Source organism: Sapajus apella, unplaced genomic scaffold (assembly GCF_009761245.1).
Source record: "Sapajus apella isolate SASKATOON/1434 unplaced genomic scaffold, GSC_monkey_1.0 scaffold107, whole genome shotgun sequence".
Classification (NCBI taxonomy): domain Eukaryota; kingdom Metazoa; phylum Chordata; class Mammalia; order Primates; family Cebidae; genus Sapajus; species Sapajus apella.
Window position 1 is genome coordinate 4,971,524 of NW_022437047.1, and position 15,438 is coordinate 4,986,961.

The 15,438-nt window shown below is 36.4% G+C and overlaps 1 protein-coding gene across 7 annotated transcripts in view; it reads left to right on the plus strand.

Moving 5' to 3' along the window:
• The window catches only part of NRG3 (neuregulin 3), a 1,107,214-nt gene that overhangs the window by 662,366 nt on the left and 429,410 nt on the right, over positions 1–15,438 (plus strand). The window lies entirely within an intron of this gene.

Below are 15,438 nucleotides of genomic sequence, written 5' to 3' on the forward strand. Positions count from 1 at the left end.
GCAGATGTGAGTGTGAGTGTGTGAATGTTGGATGGCAGGCAGACAGCATGCAGCCTAGAGTATTGGAGCCCAAGTGGAATAAGGAGGCATCCATCCAGGAAGGGCTGAGAGGGGAGTGGTCAGTTGCCAGAAAGATGAGATGGAAAAGTGATGATATACTGGAGGGATTAATCCAATATATAAATATATTGAGTATAATGGGAGCCAGTTTTCTCACGATTGGAGAAAAGATTTCCAGCACACAGTAGGAGAGAACATTATAATAAGACTTATGATTTTGGCTTGAGATTGGAGGTAGCAGTATAAAATCACAATTAAACTGAAAGATATGTTAGATATGCTGACGTTCTAACACTCAGTAACTCAAGATGTGACCGTAATTGGAGATAAGGTCTTTAAAGAAGTTTTAAGGTTAAGTGAGGTCATTAAATTGTGTCCTAATCCAATATGACTGGTGTCCTTATAAGAAGAAATTTGAATACACAAAGAGAGCTAGAGGGTGCACATGTGCAGAAAAAAGGCCATCTGTAAGCGAAGGAGAGAGTTTTGAGGAAAATCAACCCTGCTGACACTTGATCTCAGACTTCCAGACTTCAGAAACATGAGCAAATAAATTTCTATTCTTTATCTACTCAGTCATTGGTGTTTTGTTAGAATAGCCCTTGCAAACAAATACGTATCGGTAGATACATTATGAAAAAAAGAGAATGAATGTCAATATGAGTAGAAATAAATTTAGATATAAATACTCACTCATATATGTATATGTATATCTGTATGTGAATGTATATACTCATCTAATATTGCCTAGCTCTGTCCACTAAAGAAGGTCTGGGAACTGCAGTGCACCAATAGCAATAAGAAAAACTTGGCTTCTAAATAACCAGTTCTTGGTTGCTAAATGCTGTACCACATGAAACAAAACCAGACTTTTTTTTTTTAAGTTTTATTTTACTTTAAGTTCTGGGATACATCTGCTGAATGTACAGGTGTGTTGCCTAAGTATACATGTGCCGTGGTGCTTTGCTGCACCTATCAACCTGTTATTTAGGTTTTAAGCCCTGCATGCATTAGGTATTTGTCCTAATGCTCTCCCTCGCCTTTCCCCTTACGCTCCAACAGGCTCTGGTGTGTGATGTTCCCCTCCCTGTGTCTATGTGTTCTCATTTTTCAACTCCGACTTATGAGTGAGAACATGCAGTTTTGGTTTTCTCTTCCTGTGTTAGTTTGCTGAGGATGATGGTTTCCAGCTTCATCCATGTCCCTGAAAAGGAACAAGACTTTTTAGAGAAATAGTTGATTACTAGATTTGGGTAGGAAAAATACAAGATGTACCTAGACATTTTCTTTTGTCAAAAAGAAAAGAAATGATTATAGAATTATAGTGACATAGAAAGGAGAGTCAATTTATCAAGCATCCCACTAGAATACTTTGAGATTTTCACCCAGTAAGTGAAATAAGATAAATCTTGAATATAAACTGATAGAAATTAATAAATGAACAAATCAAATGGTGAGGAATCACACATTTACATCATTTCAAGGTAATATCCTGTAAAATATTTATCAACCACAAATAATAAGAAGTGAATAAATGTAAGAAATCTTGGCAACTATGACTTTAGTCAAGTGTTCAAAATGAATACCATAAGTAATGGAACAAATCAAAATCTTGCAACAGCTGATAGGAAAAACAAGAAAAACAGAGCATTACTTCTGTGACAATCTTGCCAAAGATGTAAAAACTGAATATAATCCTGAGAATTCATTAGACAAAACCGAATTGACGAAATACTATAATATATTTAGTGGGCAATCGTCATAAGTGTCAGGAAAGATTGGGAAACTTCCAGTTTGAAGGAGACTAGTATTGACATGACAGGTAAATGTAATTGTAATGCATGATCTTCATTTAGTTCTTTTTTTTTTTTTTTTTCTTTTTGAGATTGAGTTCCACTCCTGTCTCCCAGGCTGGAGTGCAATGGCACGATCTCAGCATACTCTGCCTTCCAGGCTCAAGCGATTCTCCTTCCTCAGCCTGCCAAGTAGCTGGGATTACAGGAACACGCCATTACTCCGGTTAATTATTGTACTTTTAGTAGAGATGGGGTTTCACCATGTTGGCCAGGCTGGTCTCAAACTCCTAACCTCATGTGATCCACCTACCTCAGCCTCCCAAAGTGCTGGGATTACAGGCATGAACCACCACACCCATCCTAGATTTTTTTTTTTTTTCTATAAAGCTGATTATTGGGATAACTGGCAAAACTGGAATGTGGCCTATGGGTTACTTACTAGTAATATGGCAACATTAATGCCTTAATTTTGTTATCATTTTGTATAAATAATGCACTAAAATATTCAGGGGTGATGAGACATCATGTTAACACACCTCAAATCTTTCAGGAATAAAATAGATTTTTGTACTATTTTTTGTGAATATTCTGCAATTTTGAAATTATTTCAAGATGAAAAAAATAAGTAATGCTGTTACAACTAATTTATCTATCTGTCCATTTATTTATCCACCAATCTCTTTATCCATCTCCTATTAAAGAAAACTAAAATCAGAAACTTTTCTTTTTGAACTCATTTAAATTGTTTCATTGAATTTGCAAGCTTATGGAATCTGTTACATAAGAGTTAGAAAAGATAAAAAACTCAGGTTCCACTGTTCATCCAGAGACTGTGATGATCATTTTCATTTATATTCTTGTTTACATTTATAATAGTTCCAACAGGTAAGTTTTTGTATATGTATTTTTTTTTTTTAAGATGGGGTTTCACCATGATGGCCAGGCTGGTCTTGAACTCCTGACCTCAGGTGATCCACCCATCTCAGCCTTCCAAAATGCTGGGATTACAGGCGTGAGCCACCACGCCCTGCTGTATATGTATTTTTGATGAGACTCTCAGAGTTTGAATGAGTTGTTCAAGGACTTGTTCAGCTCCTGCATGTCAGGGCTCAGAATTCAGTGCCTACTGCAGCCTGGAGTTCTTTCTAATAAATCATGGTAACTTAATCTGGCTTAGGGGGATAAGTTTCAGTCAAGTAGTAAGATTCTCTGGAGCCTTTTTGCAGTGCTAAGGATATCAGAACTAAGCAAAGACTTCTGAGAAATTGTCAAGGGAGTCCATAAATTTCAATGGAAGGAGATCTAGTTTAGCCATTTGAAAATGAGAGTTTTTGCCTTGCTTTTGTCAGTTATTTTTTCTTCTGACTATTTAAGGCATTCAAAGACACAGTTGCTTTATCCCTAGAATGGGCACAACTTCCTGGCCTATTGTTTCATTAGGTGGTTTAAAGAATATATGAGATGATGAGTTAAAAGTGATTTGCACTTCTAAAGGTGCTATACTGACATAGCACAATGATGCTTTGTATTTGGGAATGAATTGTCTTTAATTAGGGTGTAAATTAGAACAAAGGAATGCATTCTCCCTCATAGATGAGTCAATCCGTAATCTCCAGGCTCTTGGGTTTGTTGTTTTTTTTGTTTTTTGTTTTTCCTTAAAGTTTCAGTCTATGGTAATGCAGTAGAGCCATTGCATAATTGATTCCAATCTTTCACTGTCCTCAATCCATTTTCCCTGCCATACAACTATATAACATCCTCCTAATCAGACTCTGAACTCAACCACACGACTTGATATAGCCAATGGGATATTAACATATGTGTCACAATCAGAGGCTTGAAGTCTTGCTGATTGGGTTTGTTTCCTCTTGTCCTCTTCTTTACCCTGAAAGGAAATGCTCAGTTAAGCAGTTTGTTTCAGCAGGAGGATGAGAGACATGGAGGAGGGATAGTTTGTTCCACAAATCCATTGCCTTCCTAGATAAGATGACGGTTGATCTGTACGCATACTTAATGCACCTAGTAGTTGACAAGACCATCTAATTTACTACCCACAAATATCTGAGCTCAATAAACTCTTATTATTGATAGCTCCTAAACAATATATTGTTTTTTTAGTAAGGCATGCATATATACTATGATGCAGTAAAAATCAAAGTTTCTGTAACTTCAACATGAAACCAGAAGCTTCCATTTTCAGCATTATCTTGAGATGCCTCTGTATCTGCAGCAACTGAGGACTGTATTTCAGAAATAATGAATTTAGGAAATAACAGCAACTACTTAAGAGATTCTGATATTGAACTTCCATGTGAAATCTAGCCCATTGCACATATATCTAGGGCTCAGTATAGAAATAAAAAAACTAAGTATAACCGTGACCTAGAATGTTCCATGTAAACAGAAACAGTTAAATCATCTAGGAGATTTTCCTCTGGGATTGTGGGAACTGGTATTCCTTTTCTTTTTGTGTGTGTAGGAGGAAAAGTTTGATTTGAAATATAAAACCTCTTATAGTAAGATTGAAGAATTACACAAATCACACACAAAACTATTGCCCATCAATTACTGTATTTGAAAAATAGGGTGAAAAAAAGAAGAAAGGGAGGAAGATAAAGAAGGAGGTAAGAAGACAATATGATGATGATAGAATTGGCACTGCAAAATACTTTCCAAAAATATATAAAAAGATTAAGCAACGTCTTTTGTACATTGTGTTACTATTAACTATTTTCACATTTTTTGTTTGTTTAAGAACAGGTGCTTTGTGATTTAGTGAAAAAGAAAATACAAAGGGAAGCTGACTTCTATGTAATAATAAAATTTGTAGAGAAAAATTACTCAAAAATGTCACCATGTGAGCCATTCTTTATTCACTCATACAATTATTATATGGAACAATTAAACCTAAGTTTTATTAAATGTATAATGATACACTATTTACATATTGAGTTTTATATTTCCATTTTTGTTCTTTTTAAAATAAAATATTGCTACTTAAGTGTATTTTAAATGGTCCAATCATTTTCAGATACAAAAAATCTTCTAGGTATTTTATACACACACCATATGCACACATACACATATACATATATACATACATACATATGTATATATGAGTACAAATATATATGTATATATTCCAGTATACATACATACAAATATACAAATATATATATATATTCCATATATATGTATGTATGTGTGTGTGTGTGTGTGTGTGTGTGTGTGTGTGTGTATGTACATACCCAGTGTTCAAATGGAGCCAAAACACTGGTTTGCTGGCTTTTTTACATTCAAGTCCAGAATAGACCCCAGTTTTTCTTGAGCTCCAACATAGATATTTTTGAACAGTCAGGGCAGGTAGATAAAGAGCCAGGGTGAGTATTTTTGTATGAAACACTCCCAGGGCACTTGGGATATCCAGCTATATTTAAATATGTAAAAATAGTAACAAGAGGAGCTAAAGCAGAGGAAACTAATGGGGTTTCACTTTGAGTGAATTTTTAGTAATTCAGCTTCAAAGATAGAATTATTTTCAAATTGGCCTGTCATGTGAATAGCATGGTACAGGAGAGAAGGTCAGCAGATGACCTAGAACATGGAGGACTAAAATAAAGTGGTTCATGCAAGATATTTTTTTTTATCATGGAGGGAATTATAGGAGATAATAATAAAACCACACCCTGTAAGATAACTGGTTATGAAATTTTTCTAAATTATACATTCAAGGTTAAATATTTGTATCTAGTAAAATTGAGCAAGTAACACGTTCTGACTTTTCTTTCATCAGAGAAAATTATATCAATTGTTGGACACCTTAAAGAGACTATTAAAAGATTATTATAAATTTCTAGCTACCACAGGGGAAGCTTCCTTGACTAATTAAGGTAATAATCTTGTGCCAGAAGGGCCTGGACAAGGGTTATTTCTTTCTGTGTTGTCTTCTGGCTCAATTGCAAAATATATTACAGCAATTGACTGATCTCTGTCATTGATACTTATCGTCTGAATAATCATGGGCTTGTTACCTATAGCTTTAACAATAGCAATAATATGACAAACAAAATACACAAATATATTCTCTTACACACACACACACACACGCACATACACCATACACACATACAGGCATACAAAACCCAGCCTGGGAAATTCAAGAACTTGTCCAGTCAGGCAAAGCAGGACCTGGAAAGACAGAACCAAATAGATGCTCTCAGGAGGAAGTCCAGTGAAATAGGCAAGTAGATATGCATAAGAGGCAAAGACATAGACAGTGTACAGTTCAGGCAGGTGATAAGCATGAGGAAGGAGACAGCAATTAAAAAAAAAAAAAGCATTCTGGAACCCAAAAGGGCAGGCAGAAAGCAGAAAAGAAGTATCTAAGAAGCAATGATCTGGAATCCAGGCAGAAGGTGTGTGGTCAGCACCAGGGAGAGCAATCAGCAGACAATTATGCTCTAGGTCACTTAAAATAAATACATTTAAATTTTATATATGCAGCTCTTGGATGGCATTGGGGAAGTGTAAGACAAGCCCTCACACTGGGGAACCTGTCAGCAACATGGAACAGTGGAACAGGCACTGGCCTTGGAGTTGGACAGTGCTGAGCTCATACCTTCACTCCAGCATTTACAAGTTGTAGGCTTGAGTAGGCCACTTGACCTCCTCATCTGTAAAACTGACTCATAACATCTCTTTACTCATTTGAAGATTAGACAAAGTCATATACATATGTAAAACACAAAGGATAATGCTCAGCATATAACAAATGTTTATAGTTTCTGATTTTTCATTAGAGCCAGGGAAAAAATGAGTTTAAGAGCAGGTTATCCACAAGAAATTTGTGACTGAATTCAATGTGCATCATAAAATACATTAATTTTTTTTTTTTTTTGAGATGGAGTTTTGCTCTTGTTACCCAGGCTGGAGTGCAGTGGTGCTATCTCGGCTCACCGCAACCTCTGCCTCCCGGGATCAAGCGATTCTCCTGCCTCAGCCTCCTGAGTAGCTGGGACTACAGGCATGCACCACAATACCCGGCTAATTTTTGTATTTTTAGTAGAGACGGGGTTTCACCATGTTGACCAGGATGGCCTTGACCTCTTAACCTCATGATCCACCCGCCTCGGTCTCCCAAAGTTCTGAGATTACAGGCGTGAGCCACCGCACCAGGCCAATACATTAAATTCTTTTTGCCCATACTTACAGAGTTGAAGTTGGAGCTGATTCTAGCAGACAGTGGGTGAGACACCAAATGGGTTCAAGTAATCCTGTCTCTGCACGGGAAGGTGGGAAATACAGAGGGTGAGAAGCAAGACAGGAGAGTTGGTTTTATGCAGTAAACACCAGCAGATTGATTTTCTTATAAAGAGAGAGATTCTTAATGCAATTCCCTTTGCACCTGTTCCTCTGCCTGGGATTCTGCTATATTAAACTCTAAAATAGCTATTATCACTATCTGTTACAAAGCTGATGCAGAATAATTGAGCATGTCCCTGGAGAAATTACACAAACAGATTCCTTAATTCTGCAGAATTATGCAGTGTCCGGAGGCGAATCCACATGCTCCCCTACTTTCTCATCAATGTCGGACGACTAGTTTTCTGTCTCAGGCATATTTATGACATCAATGGAGTTAGCAGTCATCAATAAGGTGATGCTTGGGTGCCAATAATTGGGAAACTTGACAGTTTCCAATGAGGTGAATTTCTCAGTGTTGATTGAAAGATCCAATATGAGTTATCATTTTCTGCATTATTTTCTGGGTAGCTTGGTGGGACACACTGAGAGAGTATGGATTAGAAGAGACATGGGCCAGAGAAGAGGGTGGGTGGAAATAAGGAGGGTGTTGCTGGAGACAGAAAAACATGTTTTCCCTCATCTAAAGAAATTTCCCAAGAGATGAACTAGAATGCAAATGATCTGTGATGAAGTCTTCGAGTAGACTGTGAGTTTCCTCTAGTTCAACTTATAATATGAACTCCTAGCATAATGCTTGGCACATAGAAATCTCTAAATATATTCCATTTATCTTTGTTCAAAGGCTGGATGGGAAATGGTATATTCAACATTAGTAAATATTTAACATTTAAAATTTTTTTCTTTGTAATTTACCCATTGTCTACCTCCAGTGAAGACTAATTTCTAGAATGCTTCAACCTGACAGTAAGAAGATATTTCAGCCAGGGCAGTTGGGTTTGTAATGTCCTGTACCACCCCTGCTGGAGGGTTCTGTAACTGTCGGTTTTGTGTTACTTCTGCCCAGCCATTTCACTCCACTGACTGGTTCTGTTGTATTTCTATTTCCCAATAGGGCTGTTCTTTTCCATTCAATCCAGTGGCTTTGCTAGGGAAACAAGACAACAGCAAAAGGGAATTAAAAGACTATGAGTTATGACATAAGGTTAGCTTGGGCTTACATTCCAGCGGCACCTCTCTAATTTACTTGGTTGACTCCAAGATTCCTTTGTGTTTTTAGGTCCTTTTCTGTAATGATATATACTTCCTTTGGTTGTCCTATGAAATGTATGTGTAATAAACATGGAATTGTGCAAGACCCAAAGTTGAAAGCATCAGCTAGGAGTTAGACCCAGATAAAACCTATGGAAATAATGAAGTGTTTCCTCCATTGGCTAGACATTGAACTAGCACATCTTGAAGATGTATTGTAGGGCTAACATTCTAGGATTCTAATATTCTATATCAGAAAATCCAGTACCTACCCCCAACTACTTCACCCATATGTTGCAGAAATACAGAAGAAATGTACCTTCATCTCTGGGGCATATTACCATTCAGGTACTTGGTTTCAATCCTAGTTTGAGACACACTACCAGATTCTCACACCCTTCCCTCTTCCAAAATTTAAAGCTTGCATTTCCAAACTATTGGAAATACTAAAGCCTGTTCTCATTAAAAATTGATTAAATATCCCATGACATAATATTTGCCTTAGACAACACAAAGTAGAGTATACTATTATGTATTGCTTAAATCACAAATTGAGCTGACTTCAAGCAATGACTCCCATGAGATTAAAATACAGTATTTGAGGAAGTAGTTAGTGTATAGAGATAAATGGAATGCTTACTAAAGAAAGAGAGAGGGAGGGTTTACAATGCCATTTTTGGTATAGAAACAAGAATCTAAGGGAATAAATCTGCTTTTTCACGTACTATTTTTAACGCTTGTTACATGCACTTTGTATGTTAAAAAAAGTCTCCTGACATTTATGGATAAGAAGTAGCTTGCAAAATCTTTCTGCCGTTCTCTTGTAGAGGAGGAAAAATGTCTGTAAATATTTTCAGAAGACAACTATGACTGTAGTACTATGAAAGGAGATTAAGTTACCCTTCTAGTAATATGATCTTTTTGTTGGAAGCAAATTCCCTTTTGTGATTTTTTCCCCTGAGTTGGTTATACAGCAGATTAGATGATGATGATAAAGGTACCAAGGTCTAAGATTATATTTTTATTTTAAAATATTGTTTGTTTATTTGTTTTTAAACCAGATACATGAGACCACATAAAACCAAGTCCTAGCTTCATGAACTGTGTCAAGTCAAATAGCTTTGTAACCACCATACTGGTCAATGAATAACTTTGCCAGCCAGCCCAGAATCCCTGTCCCATGTGCCTCATCTCAAACCCACCTCCCTCTTCCCCCCACAACCTACGCTGACTTTTATAGCACTTGCTTTCTTAATACTCCTATATTTTTGTCATTCAAATATGCATCCATAGACACTAGAGTTTATCCTGCTATTTTTTTCTATTTGGTTATGTCTTTTATGTCGATTTTAGTCTCCAGGTTCATCCACCATTCTCTTCTTTTTTTTATTTTTAAAAGCAATTTATTATTGAGGACTGGGCCCATTTGAACTGTAGTTTCTCACAGCTTAGAATTTGTGATTGCAGCCTCTGAATCCAGCTAACCCGTCATGGCTTTAGCAGGACTGTAGGTAGAGGTGCTTTCCTTCAAGGGGTGCAAAATTCATACATTCATTAAATAATTGAGGGTTGAAAATGGTGATATTCAAAATCTACTTTTACATATTAGTTGAAATAATTCAGCAGGAATCACTTGCCCCCATCTCCTATTTAGTTACCCAATAACATAGTTCATATAGGAAAGGCAGGATAAAAGATGGATATTTACCAGTTTTCAAGATAATGATTTTTTTTCCTACCATCCTTGAAAGGTGACCATTTTTTAACATGGCACTATGAACACATGGATTTACACTTACTTATTTGATGCATTTTAATACATTGCAATTGTTAGCCTTGTGGAAGCTGAAATTGTCTGGTATTTGAGGATGATGTTTTCTATTTAAACAATGCTGACTAATGTGTATTGACTGATACCTTTTTTGAGTACTTTATATGTATTATTCAGCATAATGCTCCCAGAAGTCTGCAAAGTATCCTTTCACAAATTAGAAAGGTAAGTCACAAAGCATTTAAGTAACTCTCCAAAGTTCCCTTAGCTAGATGAGATAAAACTGCAAAAGAAATCAGGGCCATCTTCTTGAATCTTTCTGCTGCATTTATTATGGTACAAGATTACTAACCAAAGTTTTGCATTTTCAGATTTAGTTTTTGTCTCCCATTAGCAAAAAGATTTATGTGAGTTATCAATTTTACATTTATCCTCATTTTATCAGGAAATGTAGGAGACTTAGAGAAGTTAAGTTATTGGTTCAAAAAAGGAAAAGGAGACTTAGGGAAGTTAAGTGATTGGTTCAAAAACATACAGTAGATATACCGCATAAGAGACAAAGCCCAAACTCTAGCCTTGGGCCTGCTGTCCTTTGAAGCAGTACCATCCTTCCCATAGAGTGATCACTGAAGTGAATGGAGGTAGTTGACAGCGTATCTCCACCTGATCTGGGTGGCGAATCTGCTTGTCTGTTTCCAAGTAGAGAAAAGTGATCATAGATGCACACACACACACACACACGCACACACACACACACCTTTATGGGAAGAGAAGAATGCACAGTTTTGCAACAAATAGCAGTGCTTCATAAATGTTGCAATTCTACAGAGCAAGTCAGGAGCCATTCTAAAATGAAGGCACATGAAATTGTATGCAGGTTATTGTCCACCACAGTCATATCTCAATCTCTGATCTTCCTTTGAAGTTTATATTTTTAATTATTTTACTTTCTACATTGCTTCAGCATTTTTTTTTTCTTTTTTCTCTTCTTAAAGACAAAAGAACAGGGAGGAGGAGAACACTGTCCCCTACACACAACCATCCCTTCATGTTTTCTAAGATGGGTATATTTTGCAAAACATATATGGATCTAAATTCTCTTTTATATCATATCTATCTTTCTTTGAAGCCTACAATGCATCTATGATTATTGTGTACCCCTGAGTTACTAACTTCTTTTATACATAGAAGGGTTTTCTGAAGAGAATTTTTCAATGCTAATTCTGAAGCTGCTTGTTATTTAAGTATTTTTGATGAGGTCTCAAGAAAAATATATGCAGTCTTTAAGATGTTTGGAATAGAAGTGCCTTGATAGCTGAATGTGAAAGAATCCATGGAAGCTTATTTATTATATATGCCGGGAGCTGGTGCTTGGAATATCTCAGAGAATGACTCACAGAAGTCTGAATGGGTAGGGTGTGGGAATAATTAAAATAAAGTTTCTTGTTAGATACTTGAACTAATAAAAGTTTCTTCCACAATTACTCAAGTTCTGACATAAGATAAGTCACTTCCCTCTCATCTAATGATAATTAAGTACATGTATACTTGCCCTACGTATTCTGTTTATCTGCAAGATGTAATTAGGTCTCTAAAAAAGCAACAGTTCACAAGACAGTTATGACATTTGAATTTAGAACAAACCTGTAGATTAATTGCCTCAAATAGCAACACAGATTGTATTTCAAAATCTTCAGGATCCAGGATTGTCTGTTATATGTTAGTACATTATTACACGGTGTACTGTAAGACTGGGTTTACAACAAACAGATGCACCAAAATACTATGCTTCCCAAAATATGGACTTCAGTTTTTAAAGGAAGGTAGATTAAAATTAATATGCAGATGACCTTCTTGATTTCACAGTATGTTTTAAGTGGAATTGTCTTGGGTATGAAAACTAGCCTTTGTACAGTAGGATGGCTATCATTGACAATACTGTAATTTATGTTTCAAAATACATAGGAAAGATAATTTTGACTATTCTCAAAGAAATTATCAATGTTTGAGGTAATGGATAAGCTAATTACTGTGACGTGATCATTACACAACGTATACTTGTATCAAAACATCACACTGTGTCTCACTAATACATCCAATGATTAGTTGTCAATTAAAAATAAAATAAGACTTTAAAAAAATCAAATGAGCTACCCTGAAGCATTTGCAGTGGCTTCATAGTTTAAACTGGGATAGAATCTCAAACTAGAAAAGGGTAAAGAGCCTGTTCTCACTCACCGTGTCACTCTTGGAGCAGATGGCCTTTCCTGAAGGCTGTGACATTTTATGCATATCCCTTTATTTCAAAGGCTGTTATGGTCATGAAATGGAATAATCTGAGGATCCCTAAGGGAGCTCAGGCATGCTCAGAAATACTTGATGAGATTATCTTCTAATATGAATGCATAAGGAAGTGTCTCAATTCTAGTCATAATTTAACAAGATGAAATCAAACTAAATATGTCATATATTAATTGGATCTTATATAACCATTAAAAGCAGTGCTAGAGACCTCTACATATTGATGTTAAGACATGAATAACTTGTGGATTTTTATGTGAAAAGGACAGTTATGAGGATGGTTTGTATGATAGTTGGGTTCTTTCCTTACGCACACTGTCTTCATGCTGCCTACAGTTGCACTTTGTGTTTGCCTCCCAGCAGTGACCCAGCCTCTGAAATGTTCTGCCTTTCTCCACTGCCTCACTATGTTCCAGTCCCCTAAAAACACAAATGGCGTTATTCTGAATATTTGGGGTCTGTCAAACCAATTGCCATATGGCCAGTCATATTTAGAGGAGATATTGTGAGTTCTCTAATCTGTTGCTGCTACTGTTTCTCACTAGAACAAAGATCCTTCCTACCATTTCTTAGTTTTTTTCTATAGATTATCCTTATTCTCTGGTATGCAATTATAATCATAGTTTTGCAAACACAGATTACTCATTCTATTTTAGTTCCAGGGTGGCAAATTCTCAATGCTATCTGAACCCCCTGTCCAGTTTCTCTGTAGCCACACCGAAAAGAGCAGAACATGCTGGAGAAAACCTCTTAAGCCAGAAAATGGGCTTCACTTTATATTCAAAAATGAGTCAACTGTGTCTAATAATCTTACCACAATTGTCTAAAAAACTCATTTTTAGACTATAAAAAAACTAATTCATAGAGCTTCTTTTTTCCTAAAACCTACTAACTATCCTAGGTTCTTCTCGAGACAATGGAAGACTTTGTATTTCACTGAGGTAATGGGAGATCTAAATGGAAGCTTCCTTGTCCTTTCAACCACTAACCTCAAAATCCATTCTTCAACATCTGTTTTCTCATTTTGCTCTTTTGTTAAAATTAACTAAATGGCCTCCCTCCTACCAATAGTCAATGCCTTCATAGTTTGATTCCTTTCATGCATACTTTCTCAATGATTTGGCCATTTTATTATCCTTTCTTTCTGTTGAAACACACATATCTATTAGTTTGGAATTTCTCATTTTTGAAGAAGAAAGAAAAAGCTATTTGCTTCTCATTTATTGCCAGCTACCACCCTATTTCTTTTATCTATTGTTTTTCCTATACCAATATGTCTCTAAGAAGTCATTTATATATTCTGTCACTAACCTCTTCTCTTCATTCTTCAACCATTGCAACTTGGATTTCATCCAAACCACTGCATGAAACTGCTCTTGTCAAGGTCACCAAATCCAATTGCCCTGTATTTGTCTTCATCGTCTAACCTCACAGCTTCATTTGACACGTTTGATGATGGTCTTCTATTTAAAACACTTTCTGGTCTTTAGTTACATCTCCCTTTTCTGGATTCTTCTTATGTCTCAGGCTGCTATTTCACAATCTAAGTTGAAGGCTATTTTTTCTATTCTCAATCTTAAAATTTTCAAATTCCGCAGGGCTCTTCCACTTTCCTTTCTATTGTCCTCTCCTATATAATCTCATTCCTTCCTAGGGAGTTAAGTTTGAATCTTAGACACGGGGAAGATGCTTTTGGCAGAGTACTCTGTTGCTACTTAAATTCTGGGTTGGCCTGGTGAATGTAACAGTAAAGTTGAGGCATGAATCTAGTTGCTACTGGTTAGGACTTTATCTCTTACAGAGACTGCTGGGAAGTATGAGCATAGTGTGAGAAGCAGGCATGTGAGCTGCATTGGCAGCAGCCCTCTTGGTAAATGCCTGACCAATGGCATCTGCCCTTCTGCTCTCTGTGACCAGCTTTGCCCTTTCTGTGTTGCCTGGTTTGTCTGGTCAGAATATACCTTTGCTGCTGTAATATTCATTAAGCAAATTTTTCTCTTTTTAAAAAACTTTTAGGTTCAGGAGAACATGTGATGGTGTGACCTCAAACTGGCATTTCTTTAAGGCATAGAATAACTGTTAGATAAATATGGAGATGCACATTTATTTTTACACTCTTTTAAACTCTCATATTTTAGTTATTTTCTTTTATCGGGTTTGTGTTGTCTAAGGAGTCTGCTTCTGAGATTAACCCCATATACTTGGGCCCTTCTCTCCCTATCAGATTTATAGTCTTCTATGTTTTTGTTAATTTTTACAAAGGAAAGTGCTCTATTACTTCTGTTATGCATATTTTTGTATGCATGTATAAAATTTCACAAAGTTGTATTATTAGTCCATCCCAACTTGTTTTCCCCTCTCATCTATCTATCTATATATATATCTTTTTCTCTTTCTTCCTAATACCATCCAGCTGAACATGGTAACCACTGTTAATTTCTTGGAGTGTAGACTTCAGTTGAGTTCAGGTCCTCAAGGTACAGATTCCAAGACAGGATTATATGTGAATAAAGATATATTTAGAGAATTACCTACACAAGATAAAGGGAAGGAAGCAGAAGTTGGGAGGAACCTTTAAACAGGCCTGACATTCATGAAGGAGAAGATAAAGTCTGAGACTGCAGCCTACTTCTGAAAAAGTTTGGCTAAGCCAAAGGGGATTCATTGAATCAGACTCACCCAGTTGAGTACCTACAACCTGAAGGAATGGGCCTATATTATGAGCCATGCTGTGTCCAGCCATCAGGTGCTAGTATCCTGTGTGAAGAATGGTCTTAGTATGAACAAGGGTTGGACCCAGAAGGACAACTGGCATGTTTCCTACAGCAGATCTGAGCAGCATATAGCTTCCCCCATGTTTTTATGGCAAAGTGCAAATGCACATGCATGCATAATGGTCCTTAGTCATTGTTTTTACAAATATAAAATCATTTTATGTATGCTACCTTAAATATCGCTCTTGTCACTGAACAGTATCAATGGAAATCATCCAAGTACAGCAAATACAGAATTCATTCTTTTCAAGGGACACTATACTTTGCAATACTTATATATCCA